Here is a 14,695-nt window from a genome sequence, read left to right on the forward strand (position 1 = left end):
TGTATTTTTAGTAGAGACGGGGTTTCACCATGTTGACCAGGATGGTCTCGATATCTTGACCTCGTGATCCACCCGCCTCGGCCTCCCAAAGTGCTGGGATTACAGGCTTGAGCCACCGCGCCTGGCCTTTTTTGATTTTCTTACTCCCAGATAAACATATTCCTTCCTGATCTACTTCAATATTATGAATATTCAATAAACATAATAAAAGTTGCACAATATTCAAAAATGCAATAAAAGTTGAGCTGAGAATGGTATTTACAACTGTACAAGATTTTATAATTTATATATTGTCATTACTGCTGAATTTCATCAGGGTAGGTTTCTTTTTTCTTTTTCTTTTTTTTTTTTTTTGAGACAGAGTCTCACTCTGTTGCCCAGGCTGGAGTGCAGTGGCATGATCTTGGCTCCCTGTAAACTACACCTCCCAGGTTCAAGTGATTCTCCTGCCTCAGTCTCCCAAGTAACTGGGACTACAGGCGTGCACCACCATGCTATGCACAAATTTTTGTATTTAGTAGAGACAGAGTTTCACCATGTTAACCAGGCTGATCTTGAACTCCTTGAACTCAAACTCAGATAATCTGCCTACCTTGGCCTCCCAAATGCTGGGATTACAGGTATGAGCCACCATGCCCAGTCCATCAGGGTATGTTTCTGTTGCTTAACACCAGAGACTCTGGCTGGTACCTTAAGCTCCCAAGGCCTCCTCCAACTCTGATGGTCTGTCCTCTTTAAGACGAACATTCCTCTTACTATGCAAACTCATATCAACCTCAGCTTTTACAACTCAACCAAAGAGAAGAGCATTCACCTTGATTGAGGTGGTCCATCACCAAACCAGGCCCTATCTCCTCCTGCCTTCTCTGTCCTCTGATCTATTCCCTAAAGCCAACAGCCAACCTACCCATGAGTCAAGCTAGCCTAGTGTGACCTCACAGAGCTACCTACTTGACAAGACTTACAATTTCCAGAGGCTCATGGATTCCTGGTAACTAGGATGAATCTGAGTTGCGTCTGACGTATTTGCAAACTAGGTTGTAGTTTAGGAACTGTCTTTTTTCTACTGTGCAACTCATCCTTGCAACAATCCTGAGATAAGCAAGGCAAGCATGTGGACCCCGATGCTCATGGAAGTGATGTGGTGTAGGTTCTAGAGATGATAAGTAAGAGGACCATATGACTGGAGAAAGTGTGGGAAGGAGAATGTACGCTGGAGTAGGCATCAGGAAGCACAGGCTCTAGGTTCCAGCCCTGCCACTCATTAGAAGCTTGACCTCTTGCAAGTCTACCTGTCTGCATCCAGTTTCTTCATCTGTACAATGAGGATGCTGGATGTATTAGTTAGCACAGGTTGCCATAGCAGAACATCATAGAGTGGGTGGCTTAAACAACAGAAAGTTATTTTCTTGCAGTTCTGGAGGCTGGAGGTCCTGGATCAGGCAGCCACCATGGTCAAGTTCTGGTAAGGGCTCTTTTCCTGGCTTGCACACAGCCACCTTCTCACTGTGTCCTCACACGGAAGTGGAAGAGAGATATCTTTCTTCCTTTTTAGAAAGGTACAGTACTATCAGATTAGGGACCCACCCTTATGACATCATTTACCCTTTATTATCTCCTAAAGACCCTATCTCCTGATAAGTCACATTGGGGCTTAGGGCTTCAACATATATATATTTTTGGAGGGGATGCAATTCAGTCCATAGCACTGGATATGATCTCTGGAGTTCCTGCCACCTGTTGGCACAAGTCTGAAACACTGAAGATACAGTTGTCCATGGAATTAGTCATTCTACCTTGCCTCCTTGATTCAAGAAACTTCACAAGGCTTATTTCGAGACTATTCGTAGGGAGCATTTTGGAGATCATCTGTGTAAACACTTTTCCTTCCCTAATGCAATTAACAAGCCAGAGGTAATCGCTGGCCAAATCAGGTCTCTCCTAAAGTCGGAGCCTTAAAGTTTTTCAGAAAGCATGTCCTTAACTGTCACTTTTAGCCTTTGGGTATGGCATGCAATTTCTGCTACTGCATTTAAAGAGAACATAATGATGACTGTCAATTGGAGGTGGGTTTTAAATCGCAAGTCTACAGCTAAATTTTCTAAGAGCCATGAAGATTACTGGGCAATTGTGGCCTTTCACCAAAGCACAAAGTACCTTGTCGGTTCTACTTTACCCCTGAAGCACCTGAAAGTGCTGTCTTAGAGTGGCTTGATGGTCACAAGCAGGCTCTGGTGGGGAAGAGCTGGCCCTTTGCAGGTCAAATCTAGTTCCCTCCAGTCATAATCAAATATTTCGGATCTCTCCAGAAATATTAATTATTTTTGGTGTGATATACTTATTGTCAGAGGCCTACAACTACGCTGAGCACTTAAAATACAATGCCAAAAAAATACCCCAAGGATGATTTTAACAGTCCTACAATGTGTTATTACATACTTTAAGCACTTATATACAATGCCAAAAAAATAAAAAACAACCCAAGGATTTTTTTTTTTTTTTTAAGACAGAGTTTTGCTCTGTTGCTCAGGCTGGAGTGCAATGGCACGATCTTGGCTCACTGCAACCTCCGCCTCCCGGGTTCAAGCAGTTTTCCTGCCTCGGCCTCCCGAGTAGTTGGGATTACTGGCATGCGCCACCACACTTGGCTAATTTTTTGTATTTTTAGTAGAGATGGGGTTTCGCCATGTTGGCCAGGCTGGTCTCGAACTCCTGACCTCAAGTAATCTTCCCACCTCAGCCTCCCAAAGTGCTGAGATTATTGACATGAGCCACCATGCCCAGCCCCAAGGATGATTTATACAGTCCCGGAATGTTTTGTTGCATCTAGACCTGAGGCCTTTAGGACTAAGAAGATGGTCTGCATTTCTGTAATTTGTTTACATCTCATTTATTATATAATCTACAACTACTTATAGACTCTACATTTTCCTTCTCTGTGTAATTTTAAACCTAAATTTACCTTTCATGTATATTATAACCCAATCTTTATTTTCATTTGACCCAAACTATCTAAGTTCTGTATTCTATAAACTAGAAAGACGCTGAGTTTTCTGTATTAGTCCCATGGAGAGTGGTTCTCAGCTGGGGGCGACTTTGCACCCCAGGGGACATTCGGCAATTTCTGGAGACATTTTGGGTTGTCACCACTGGGGTGACAGTGATTGACTGTCACCACTGAGGCTGGGGGGTGGTCGTGGTAGTACCCCTGGCATCTAGTGGGTAAGGGTCAGGGATGCTGCTAAATATCCTGCAATGCACAGGACAGTGCCTGCAAAAAAGAATTACCTGGCCCCACATGTCAACAGTGTTGAAGTTGAGAAACTCTGCTACGGGATTTCAAGACGCAAAGCACATGGTCCTTAATGGCTTCCAGGGCTGGGGTGGGAAGCTGTTCTGCTGTCAGCACAGCTAGAGCTATCTTCATGACCCCAGGGACACATACAGCAGATGCTGATGAAAACTTAGGCTGTCTTTGCCATGCCGACCCACAATGCCAATAAAGGTTTTTTTTTTTTTTAAGTAGGCAACCCTTCCTTTGATTTTCATACAACTTCAGTGTCCTCTTCACCAGGGCAGGAAGGAGAAAGCAAGCAGGACTAGAACACAGAGGCTCAGGAGCAGGCCTACGGCAAGGTCTGAAGGGCTGATAGATTTGCTGCTCACACCTTCACAGCTCATTTTACTCTGAGAATAGAGAGTATAGAAAAAACTCCTAAATACTTCTTAAAAATTCTAACAGCTTTATAGGTTGGTAGGACTTCAAGCTACTTTTTAAAAGCATTAAATTATTATTCCCTTAAAACTCAACCAAGACAGTTGCAGGTGGGCAAAAAAAAAATTATTATTCCTTGTACTCCCATTATTTTAATTATTTCTATATATCCTTCTTCATTCCAAAAAGGTTCTGACATGGGTAACTCTCCCTGTGGGGTTGACTCAATTATCCCGTATCAAGCTTACATGGACTCCAGGACTGATCAATACAGGTTTCAATTTAGGAGGAAAAAGGATTTTGGAAGGGCCAAGTAAAACTATAATGTTTTGGCAGTTAAAAGATATGAGTTAAATTCCCATTGTGTGTAAAGCTATAGTGCTAAATGCTGAGGAAGATATTTTGTAAAAGTATAAATCACAGCTGGTGTTCTTAAGTAATTCATACTCTGTCTGAGGGAGATAGGCTCTGTGCCCAAGGGAGGCTGTCTTCTGTTACAAAGCAGGCTGTGCTTGCTGCCTCCTGGGCAGGGGTAGCCCTCAGCATTCTTCCCTCCTCAGGCCAGGGAAGGAGGGGCAGAAGGGGAAGGGGTGAGGGTGGTTCAGTAGGGAGTGCAAGGAGCAAAGCCTCAGAAGTGGACACACACTGGGAAGGGTGTGCGAAATCTTAGAGGTCCTGATGGCCAGAGGGAGCCATTAGGGTTTTATCCTGAAGTTACAGGATATTATCATACAACAGGAAGTTATATGATTTTAAAAAATCGCATTTTTGGGTGTTTACCCTTTACTAAGCATACTATCTAATCCTCTGCCGTAGCTACTCTTCTTCTCCCCATTTTACTGATGAGAAGACTGAGGTGCGGGGATTAAATAACTTACTCAAAGCTACTCTAGCAAGTGCTAGAGCCAGGATTTACATCATGGACAGAGCCCACACTCTTAAGCACTTCAGACTGCCTCTTGATAGAACAGGAAGCATGACAGCAGAGGAGAAACCAGATAGAGACCGACACCACTAGGAAGGAGCTGCCGACAGACATCATTTCAAGGAGTAGAGGAAGTCAACAGGGTCAGATGTTGCTGAGCCATCATGAACGAAATCTGAGAAACAGCCATTGGATTTATATTAGGCAATCACCGGTGACCTTTAAGAGTTCTGTTTTAGTAGAACGGTGAGGGCAGGAGCTCCCTGCAGGGTATCAAGAAGGGGAGTGATAGCTGATAAAGCTTTGCGTAGAAACCGACAGTGAAAAGACAGGGAGGGATGGGAGAGAAATTTTCAATTTTCAAGGTTTTCTTTTGAGACTATGTCCCAAAACAGTGGAACCTTTTTTCTTCTCTCTTTTTTTTTTTTTTGAAATGGAGTTTCCCTCTTGTTGCCCAGGCTGGAGTGCAATGGTGCTATCTCGGTTCACTGCAACCTCCGCCTCCCAGGTTCAAGCGATTCTCCTGCCTCAGCTTCACCAGTAGCTGGGATTACAGGTGCACGCCACCATGCCCAGTTAATTTTGGATTTTTTTTTTTTTTTTTTAGTAGAGACAGGGTTTCATCACGTTGGCCAGGCTGTTCTTGAACTCCTGATCTCAGGTGATCCACTTGCCTCAGCCTCCCAAGTGCTGGGATTACAGGCATAAGCCACTGCACCCAGCCAGAACCTTTTCTTTATTGAGGAATTGCAATATATTTTACCTTGTTCTTTTGTTTTGATGGGCAAAGCTAACAAATTTTAGGAGTCATAGTTAAAGGAGAATTAGTAATTGTCGTAGAAATTGTTTTTTAAAAGCCCTGCATCAAAGATCTGACTATTTCAAAGGAAACTGTCATGGGCGGAAGGTTAATTAGGCTCATGCCTTGTATTGGCTGGGCGAAATGGCAATTGTGTAACCAGGATGGGACAGTGTGAAGGAATCATAGATAAAGTAACTTGCTTCAGACCTGTTTTGAGCCAAGGGAAAGAAGAGGAAGCACTGCATGTGTGGTGGCTTGACACTGAAATCTGGAGAACAGCTGCCTGGACTTCTAAAACTCTGGGCTGCAAAGGGCAAAAATACTTATTAAAATTCCTTGTTTTAATGAGTTCTGGGAATAGGAGTTATCAAGCCTCCATCCTAGCTACTAAGTAGCTTCTATTACAAATCAAAAGCAGTTTTAGGGAGGCTGTGTTTTTTGAAGGGGAAATCCTCTTCTGGCGGGTAATTCAGACAGCCTCGAGCAGCAATTAAAGCCACCAGGAGGAGGAGAGGAGGCCCCCCTGCAGCTGAGGAGCAGTTTCTCCCAGGCTTCTTCCCATAACCATCAACTCCCTTTAGCATCCCAGTGTAGTCCATTCTAAAGTGTTCTATAGATGAATTATTCCCAAAGTGCCTATGATTTTGCTGCCGCCCAAGAACTACTGCAAACAATAGACGTATGAAGGATGTATGTAGAGTGCTTCCTGTGACTGCTTACGCCAAAGAGATCTCAGGCAGTGATGCTTCTCAGACGTACAGGGTAAGTGCTTTGGCATTGAGCTCTCAGGCCCTGGCTCAAACAGGGATAATACCAACAGATACTTAATGTTTTAAAAATGCAACAGGCTAGGCCAGGCACTGTGGCTCATGCCTATAATCCCAGCACTTTGGGAGGCCGAGGCAGGCAGATCATGAGGTCAAGAGATCAAGACCCTCCTGGCTAACATGATGAAACCCCGTCTCTACCAAAAATACAAAAATTAGCTGGGCATGGTGGCATGCGCCTGTAGTTCCAGCTACTTGGGAGGCTGAAGCAGGAGAATTGCTTGAACCCAGGAGGCGGAGGTTGCAGTGAGCCGAGATCGCGCCACTGCACTCCAGCCTGGCACCTGGCGACAGAGTGAGACTCTGTCTCAAAAAAAAAAAAAAAATGCAACAGGCTAATGCAGGCAGTGCAAGGATTTACCTGTCTGTGTAAACAGCCAGTGGGAATGACCATAGATTCCTTTTCCATTCTAGTGACTCAGGCGACTGGGACAGTTGATGGTTGGCTGGAGGAATCCAGAGTCTCCTTTGGAAGTTCTTCAAAAACGTTATGCGCTCCCAATACGAGGGAACCCACACAGATTTCTTCTCCATCACAGGCCAACCCTCCATGCACCTTTTGCTGTCTCATCACACATCCCAACCCTAAGGTGACCTTCTTCCCATCTTCACAGGTTCCTTTCTCCCCAACACTAGCTCAAGAGTAAGACAGATCTTTCCCGATTCTTCTCCACTTTCTTGCTGTTCCCCAAGACATAAAGCTTTTGCATGTTAGAGGTTTCACTGCTCACTACAGAGAGCAGTAAGGACTAACAAAAACAAAAAGTGTGGGAAGCTAGAAAGATTCAAGGATGCCACAGTGATTTATTGGTGCTTTTCCCACAGTCCCAGGGTTGGGGGAGTGAACAAAATAGACTGGACTCCTGCCCTTTGGAGCATTCATTCCACGGGGGAGATGGGCGATAAACTTAACAACTAATTAATATAGTATGCTGGGAGGTGCGATGAATAAAGGCAAGACAGGGAGGAGGAACAGGATGTCTATGGGAGTGGGTTAGACTCTGAGCAAAGCTGAAAGGACGTGCAGGAGCAAACCATGAAGTTATCTGCGGGAAGAGAATTCCAGGGGACAGAACCCTTGGTGCTAAGGGCCTGGGGCAGGGGGAACAGCAGGAGGCCAGTGTAGATGGAGCAGAATAGGATGGGAGGCCAGAGAACTATGGGGCAGAGAGTGCCTCATCCTGCAGTCAGAGTGCAAAAGGGAACGAGCCTAGAGTTTGAGCTCTGCTGACCCGGGCTCAAATCTCAGCTCTGCCCTTAGGGTGTGTACCTTGGGCTCCCCTACTTCTCATCTACAAACAGTTGACCACAAAGGGTGGTCACTGCAATATGGAACGTGAAACTTCCTATCATAGGACACAACACACGACATGTTCCTACCCACCAAACATCAGTTCCCCTCCTCTTCCCCTGGTTACAGGGGTCCTCTCATCTAGCTCCCAGTGTAATTGAGTAAAAGGTGTTTAAAAGTATGCCACTCAAGGGCTTCCAAGAGGTCCAAGTGCGAGAAAACAAAATGGTACACATCTACGTATTGTTGGAAAACAGGAATATTTTAGTTTCGGCATTCAAATATCTGGAGGAATCTACACCAAACTGTTAGTGGTGGTCAGTGCTAAGGGGTAAGATTACCAAAAAGTTGGACCACTAAGCTTCTACCTTCTATATTTCTGTAATGTTTGAACATTTTACAATGAGCACATATTACACTGGCAAGCAGAAATCACAATATAGGCTGGTGCTGGTGCAGGAAAATTGACCTCCTGGTCCTGAGTAGCCTCCATCCCACCCTATACCCAAGCCCACTTGGTGTGATCCAACTCTTAACTTCTTCTCTATGGGGAAACTGAGTGTAAAAAGGGCTAAAGGAAGCCTTAGGATCTCAGATGAGACCTGGATCACAGGAAAAGTTCCTGGGATAAGTACGCTTGGTTAACATGTGTGAACTCCCACTGGGTCTGTTTGAAAGGGGATGGAAAGTGAACTACTCTCTAAAGAAAATGAAAACCCTTACTACGGCTGCCAAGCAGAGAAAGAGAGGCTGGTGAAAATCAAGTACTTCAAATTAATCTGTGAACTTCTTTGTGATTCAAGATTGTCGACAACTGAACAAAAAAATCTCATTTTAAAGAATACTAAATTAAGAAATACTATAAGATAAACCACATTTCACAATGAAGTAACTTACAAGGTCAATCAAGGAAAACAAATATCCCAGTTCTTGGTGTCTTATTCAACAATGTACTAAAATATTCATTATAATCAATCACCACAAGACCTGTGAGTTTCATAGCTTGGAAAACTTTTACTCTTTCCCCACTTTCCCAAAAAACTCTGGTGAAGGGAATAAAAAAATAATGCTTAAGCATTAATAGTTGCCCATTTGACTTTCCCAGCTTAAATATACATTTCAAGAGAAACAAAAAAAATGTAGTCCGGAAACATTTTTACATTTCCTGAATTGGCCTTTGTACCAGAAAGCCTTCTCAGCTCTGCATTAAATGAAATCCTGCTTGAATGGAAGACAGACTAGTCAGTTTCTCAAACTCTTCAATCATGAGATTCCCAACTGAGGAAGATAGTAATGCTCCCCATAGGAAAACTCATTTCCTCCCCAGAAATCGAGCAACATCTCTGTTTTCTGCCTCTTGCCCAGTAACATCAGGACTCATCTTGGGTTTATCTGATCGTAGACTGGAAATCCCCAAGACAGAAAGATCCTGTCTCAGCATTTCTGTAAACACCAGGGAATGTGTCCTTCCCAAATGGAGTGTTTTCCATGAGATAACAATGCTATGTACAAATTGCTATACTGTTTCAAAAGAACACAGTGTAATGAAAAAGGTAATATTATGGTGCTCTTTTAGAGCAATCGCATTGACCAAGAGAAAAAAATAGAACTTATAGAATTAAAAGAGATAGTCTTCTATTTCCTACTTAATATTATCCACCAATTGATAATTAAAAGCTATAATTTGCATGGGATATAGTTTCCAAATAATTCCTTCTATTACCTATACTTTTCTCTCCACTATCTCAGCTATGTGACCTGAGTAGAAAAGCTATTAGCCCCACTGGGTGAATTTTCACTGATGCAACTACAGCAATTCCTAAGCCCATGAGGACTGCTAGGAATGTCTAACAAAATCCAATAACTGCATTATAATAATGTACTTTAAAAAAGATTAAATATACATCCATAGCTGAATGCACAGATTCCAAGAACTTTGAAAGCATAATTGCTACAATCGTAGAGAAACTGGATTAGGATCCACAGCTGGTATGGATTCCTTCCTTCCATTAAGGGATGCACAGGCAAGTTTGATAGGCAGTGTTGCTCTGATGACTGACAGTGAGACCAGAAGATAGTATGCAGGGCAGCAAGAAGGGTAGAGTGGGATGTGATCATGGAAAATGAGAGTGATTCAGTCTACTTGATGCATATATGTGTTATAGGTTTAAATCTGGAGGGAAACAACTTTAACTCCTTGTATGGCAGAATTAAATGGAAGCACATCTTGGACCCCACTTTTTATAGGCTCAGTGCCACCTCAAAAAATTCCATACTGACCCATTCTGAAACAACAGCTTTTCTTACTGGAAAGCCACAGAGTTGGTGTGGGATCTATGAAATGGAAAATCGGACCCAAGCCAATGTGCTCATGCATAAGCTTGATTTTAATGAAAAGGCACATGGAGCAGCAGCACCTGGATTAAAAGCCCCCTCGGGGCTCCCCACTTCTAGTATTCCCATGCGCCTGAGTTTGCATCCTCACCCTGTCCCTGACTGTGTGACCTTGGGCAAGTTATTTAACCTTTCTAAGTCCTAGCTTGTTCATCTTCTACATGGACATAAGAGGTTTGTTGTGAGGACTAATTAAGATCATATACAAATAGTTTTAGCTCAGTACCTGGTACGTATGAACACTGAAGAAACGTGTCCTTCTCGTGATTAGATGTGACACTCTGACATATTTTAGAAGCAATTACAGTTCAACTATCATATCCCAACATCTTGTGATACCCCACTTTCATTTTTTACTTCTAGCTCTTACTATTCTTTTCATCACAATATTTTAGGGTAGGGGGAGGAGGTAAGCAATTATACACATCCCACTTTTCCCACTGTTGCTCAAAGCAAGGTGACAAGCCAGGGAAATAAACATAGGCACTGAAGAGAAATTCAGTCTTTAGGATATGATGTGATAGGTGTATGGAATATTAACAAATCATATAATTTCAACCTCTAACATATAGGGCATCAAATCATAGGTAGTTTTATTTTAAAAGAAACAAAAGCCAGGCAGCATTAAAGAGGATAGAAAGAACCCATATGGGCCTATTGCTATCTCAGTATTGGTGACTGTGAAACAGGGATTAGTGAGCTAGATTATGGGGGGCTTCATGGGGTCTGACTTCCAACAGGTGGCTAGCTTTAGTCATGTTCAGATGCAAAACCGTAATGAGTTTGAGTATGTAAGTCCCAGGGATTCTGTTGAAGGCCTTTTCTCGGCCATCAAGAGAGACAATTTTCAAGGTTTAAGCCTCCCTGGCAAGTTAGCAAGCAGGGAACTGCCTGCCCTAGCTTGCACCTGTCCCCTGAAGGGGATTCTGGCCTGATGGTGAAAACCCACCATTCTTTCCAGACAGTCCATCCTGCCGCGGGGGCACCTCCCGACAAATGGGGGAAGCCCACTAGAAAGTGGTCACGACCAACCAAACCACAAATCCCCAGGGTGTGGGATTTCCACCTCTATACCACGTCTGAAAACCGAAAATAGGCGCTCGCTTGCCATACTGCAATGGGATTCCCCCCAGCAGCAACCTCCCCCCCCGACTTGCATGTTTTATTAATAAATGCAAGATGGCACACGGAGGCAAAGAAGGGGAGGTAAAGCATCGGCAGCTGGACCCGAACCAGGGCAGTTTGAAAAAATAAATAAGAAGCATGTGACAAGAAGCAGGTCCCCAAGCTGGAGCTGAAGCCCTGGGCTGCCCCACGCACCCTCGCCTGGCTCCCCCGGCCAGGGGGATGAAGGTCAGCGGCAAGATCCCAGCCCTTCCGGGCACTCATCCTGCAAACCTTGACCGGCACCCCCACCCCCCGCCCCGACCACAGGACTCGGGCAGTGAGGCAGGGGAAGCTCCGGCCGCGGCCGGCTGCGAGGACACATACCTGCTGCCCGGGCTCGGGATTCGCTTGGCTCTGCAGCGGCGCCGGCCGCGGCTCGCGCTCCCGGGGCTCCCCTCTCCGCCCCCCCGCCCCCTCGCGGCCCCGCCGCTCCCTCCGCCCCTCCGCCCACCGCGCTCGGGGGCGCGCGCGCGGTCTCGCGCTGGCGGCTTGGCCGGGCCCGCGCCTGCGCCCTCGCCTCCCGCTGGCCGCGCGCGCGCTCGCTCCCGAGGCTGCGGAACGGCGGCGCGGCTGTCTAGGAAACCACGGCGTCGGCGGGCACTGGCTGGTGGCCCGAGCTGGGCAGGGGTCGGGGCTTCGGCCGCCTCCGGGGCTGCCACGCAGAGCGCGGGCTTCGTGGCGTGGGTGGGGCGTCGCGGGGCAGCGTCGCAGCCCGAGTACGAGCGTGTGGAGAGGCGAGGGGGCCGCGAAGGGTGGGTCTGAGGGGGAGGCAGGCGGGGCGCGGAAGCAACAAGTGCGGAGGCCGAGGGCGCCGCTCCGGGGCGCGGAGGACCCGGGGGGTTTCGTACCGCTGAGAATGGGAACCTCCCGTCGCTTTGGCGCAGCGCTCTGCCGCTTCCAAAGCTGTTTCCCAGTCCCCCGCGTTCATCCGCGCTGGGCGCCCCGTGAGGGAGCGGACGGCACGCAGTGCCCCCTGGGCTTGGACGCCACCGAGGGAAAAACGCCTCTTTGTGTGTGGCCGGAGTCAAGGCACAGTCAGAGCCCCCCGACTCTCAGTCCGCTGCCTGGGAGAGAATACTCTGTCAGTACATTCATTTCATGGCCTCCGCTCAGGACCCTTGTAGGACCGTGTTTCTCCTTTTCCACGGTTCATAATCTCACTCTTAAAAAGGCTTTTTACACGCCCCCCGTCTCCTTCCTCATGAAATTCCAGTACCGCAGATACGCTGCCGACCTGCGTATGTGCTGTGTGTGTGTGTCTGTGCTTGATGCATAAAAAGAGTAACATTGCGCCCCTTGAGGCAGCATCGCCCGGGTGGAGAAGCTCGTCCTAGGGCCATGGTTTCCAGTTAGCGGGTGGGTTAAGGGGAGCCACTGAGCAATCTGGATGCACCCACAGATATTCTCTGTCATTAAAAAAAAAAAATCCTCACACATAATGCGTACATCTCTAATTAATGTCTGCAAGGTCTGCTGTGAATCAGGCCATTTAAGCAGCTTCTGGATTCATAGTAGCTTATTATCGTTTGCCTTCACCAATTCTTGCTAAAAATCATAGCCATTTTCCTATAGGGTGTTGCCATTTTTATGTTAAAATATTTGAAAAATTGGGAAACTCATCTTTCTAGGACAAGAAGTTTCAGAAGGGCTTTTGGCTCTGCAGATAGCCTTGATTTTTTATTATTGTACCTCTTCTAAAGTGTTTTTATTCGGTTAGGTCCACTTGGCCTCCCGGGAATGTCCTTTGTCTTTTCTTCCTGCCGTAGCTTTTTTAGCATGGAAATAATCGAAATGGTAGAGTTGAAGGACTTCAAAACCACCTCATGGAATTGCCCCAGAGTCTTGGATTACACCTTCCTTGGATTATACGGGAATATCTATACAGGGAGTATCTACTTTTGGCGAACTGGAAAAAAAAATGTAATTTCTTCAGATCCTCCCTCGCCTTTCAGCATTTCCTACTCTAATGGTGGAATTTCAGAGGAAAAAAAACACTTGGAGGTGATACTTGTAGAAGCTATTTGGGTTGCCAAAGGATTTTTTCTACATTTCTAGGCGAACAATTGTGGACTAGAAAAGAGAAAATGGAGATGGGTTAAGAAAAATTAATGGGAGGCCGGGCGCGGTGGCTCACGCCTGTAATCCCAGCACTTTGGGAGGCCGAGGCGGGTGGATCACGAGGTCAAGAGATCAAGACCATCCTGGTCAACATGGTGAAACCCCGTCTCTACTAAAATTACAAAACATTAGCTGGGCATGGTGGCGCGTGCCTGTAATCCCAGCTACTCAGGAGGCTGAGGCAGGAGAATTGCTTGAACCCAGGAGGCGGAGGTTGCGGTGAGCCGAGATCGCGCCATTGCCCTCCAGCCTGGGTAACAAGAGCGAAACTCCGTCTCCAAAAAAAAAAAAAAAAGAAAAATTAATGGAAGATTCATGGGAGTAGAGCTACAGTTTTCTGACAGTCGGTGGCCGCATTTTAACTACTACACTTTATTTAGAGAAAGCTTCGGCATCACTTGCCCAAATTGTCATCCCCTCCGTTTTCCCCCTCCGTAGAACTCTACTTAAGATTTGATTAAAACCATCGAGAAGCATCCAGTTATAACGCTAATTAACTCTTAGACTGCGACAAGCATTTTGAAACTTGCTGAGAGAAATTTGAAGTCCACTTGAAATTTCTACCAGGAATCTTTGTATTCTAATAAAATTTTTTTGAATTCGGGTTCATGCTACTTCAAGGAAACATTTTTTCTACAATGGCTATTTATAAACACCTTCTATTGAAAATTACACGCTAATAACGTTTACTTACGTCTTTTAAGTGTTCTGGATTTTCTTCTTTTTTGAGTAATCCGAGTTCATGGAAATTATAGGTGCAACCATTTCGGGTTGTAGTGTGAAGTGAAAAACTCCCGAACGTATAATTTATGCTGCCCCCTGGTGATGTCCTGCTTCACAGCAACTCCCCAAACTAAAATCTCCCTTTGTTAAATTTTTTAATTAAAAACTTAAATCAAGTGTGGACAAGATGCCATTCTGCATTCTTGAAACTGGGCCTTCTCTTGTTTTCAAATACCCTAAGGCCTAACAGCTGAGGAGGATTAGCTCTTGAGGCTAATCAGTCTAGAGGAACTGTGAAGATCTGCCAGATCTCACTTTCACTTGGAGCATTATTCTTGAACTTTCCTGGCTTATAAGACTCACTTGGGAACACTTACTTAAAATCTGATTGTGTGAGTCATAAATTCAGCTGATTAGAAAAAAAAAAATCGGATTCTGGAGCCTCCTTTCAAACCTCTTGAAATCTGCTATCAGAGATTGACTTGTGATTTTTATTTTTATTTTTAACTGCCTCAGGTGATTCTTATTGACCGGAGAGGGTGGGGAATCCTAACAGCTATAAATAGTACAGGTGCCGCTGCAGTACACTGCAGGTGGCTAATGAGAGGGAATTTTGTGAGTAAAGGAGCTTGGTAGCCACAGGAAAGTATAGGCGCTGTGAGGCAGGAGTGGAGCTGTGAGGCAGGAGTGGAGCTGTGAGGCAGGAGTGGAGCTGTGAGGCAGGAGTGGAGCT

General features: G+C 45.5%; 1 protein-coding gene across 2 annotated transcripts in view; it reads right to left on the reverse strand.

The window, feature by feature from the left end:
• TMEM266 (transmembrane protein 266) overlaps positions 1–12,368 on the reverse strand; it is a 142,843-nt gene extending 130,475 nt beyond the window's left edge. The window contains exon 1 of one of the 2 annotated variants that reach the window (XM_032267312.1): positions 11,970–12,368. The gene's annotated coding sequence lies outside the window, so the exon portion shown is untranslated. Of the gene's footprint in view, positions 1–11,445; positions 11,533–11,969 lie in introns of those variants that run through there. The other variant, XM_032267311.1, reaches the window with a different exon arrangement.
• Between the last annotated feature and the right edge of the window lie 2,327 nt (positions 12,369–14,695).

Source organism: Sapajus apella, unplaced genomic scaffold (assembly GCF_009761245.1).
Source record: "Sapajus apella isolate SASKATOON/1434 unplaced genomic scaffold, GSC_monkey_1.0 scaffold168, whole genome shotgun sequence".
NCBI classification, from domain to species: Eukaryota; Metazoa; Chordata; class Mammalia; order Primates; family Cebidae; genus Sapajus; species Sapajus apella.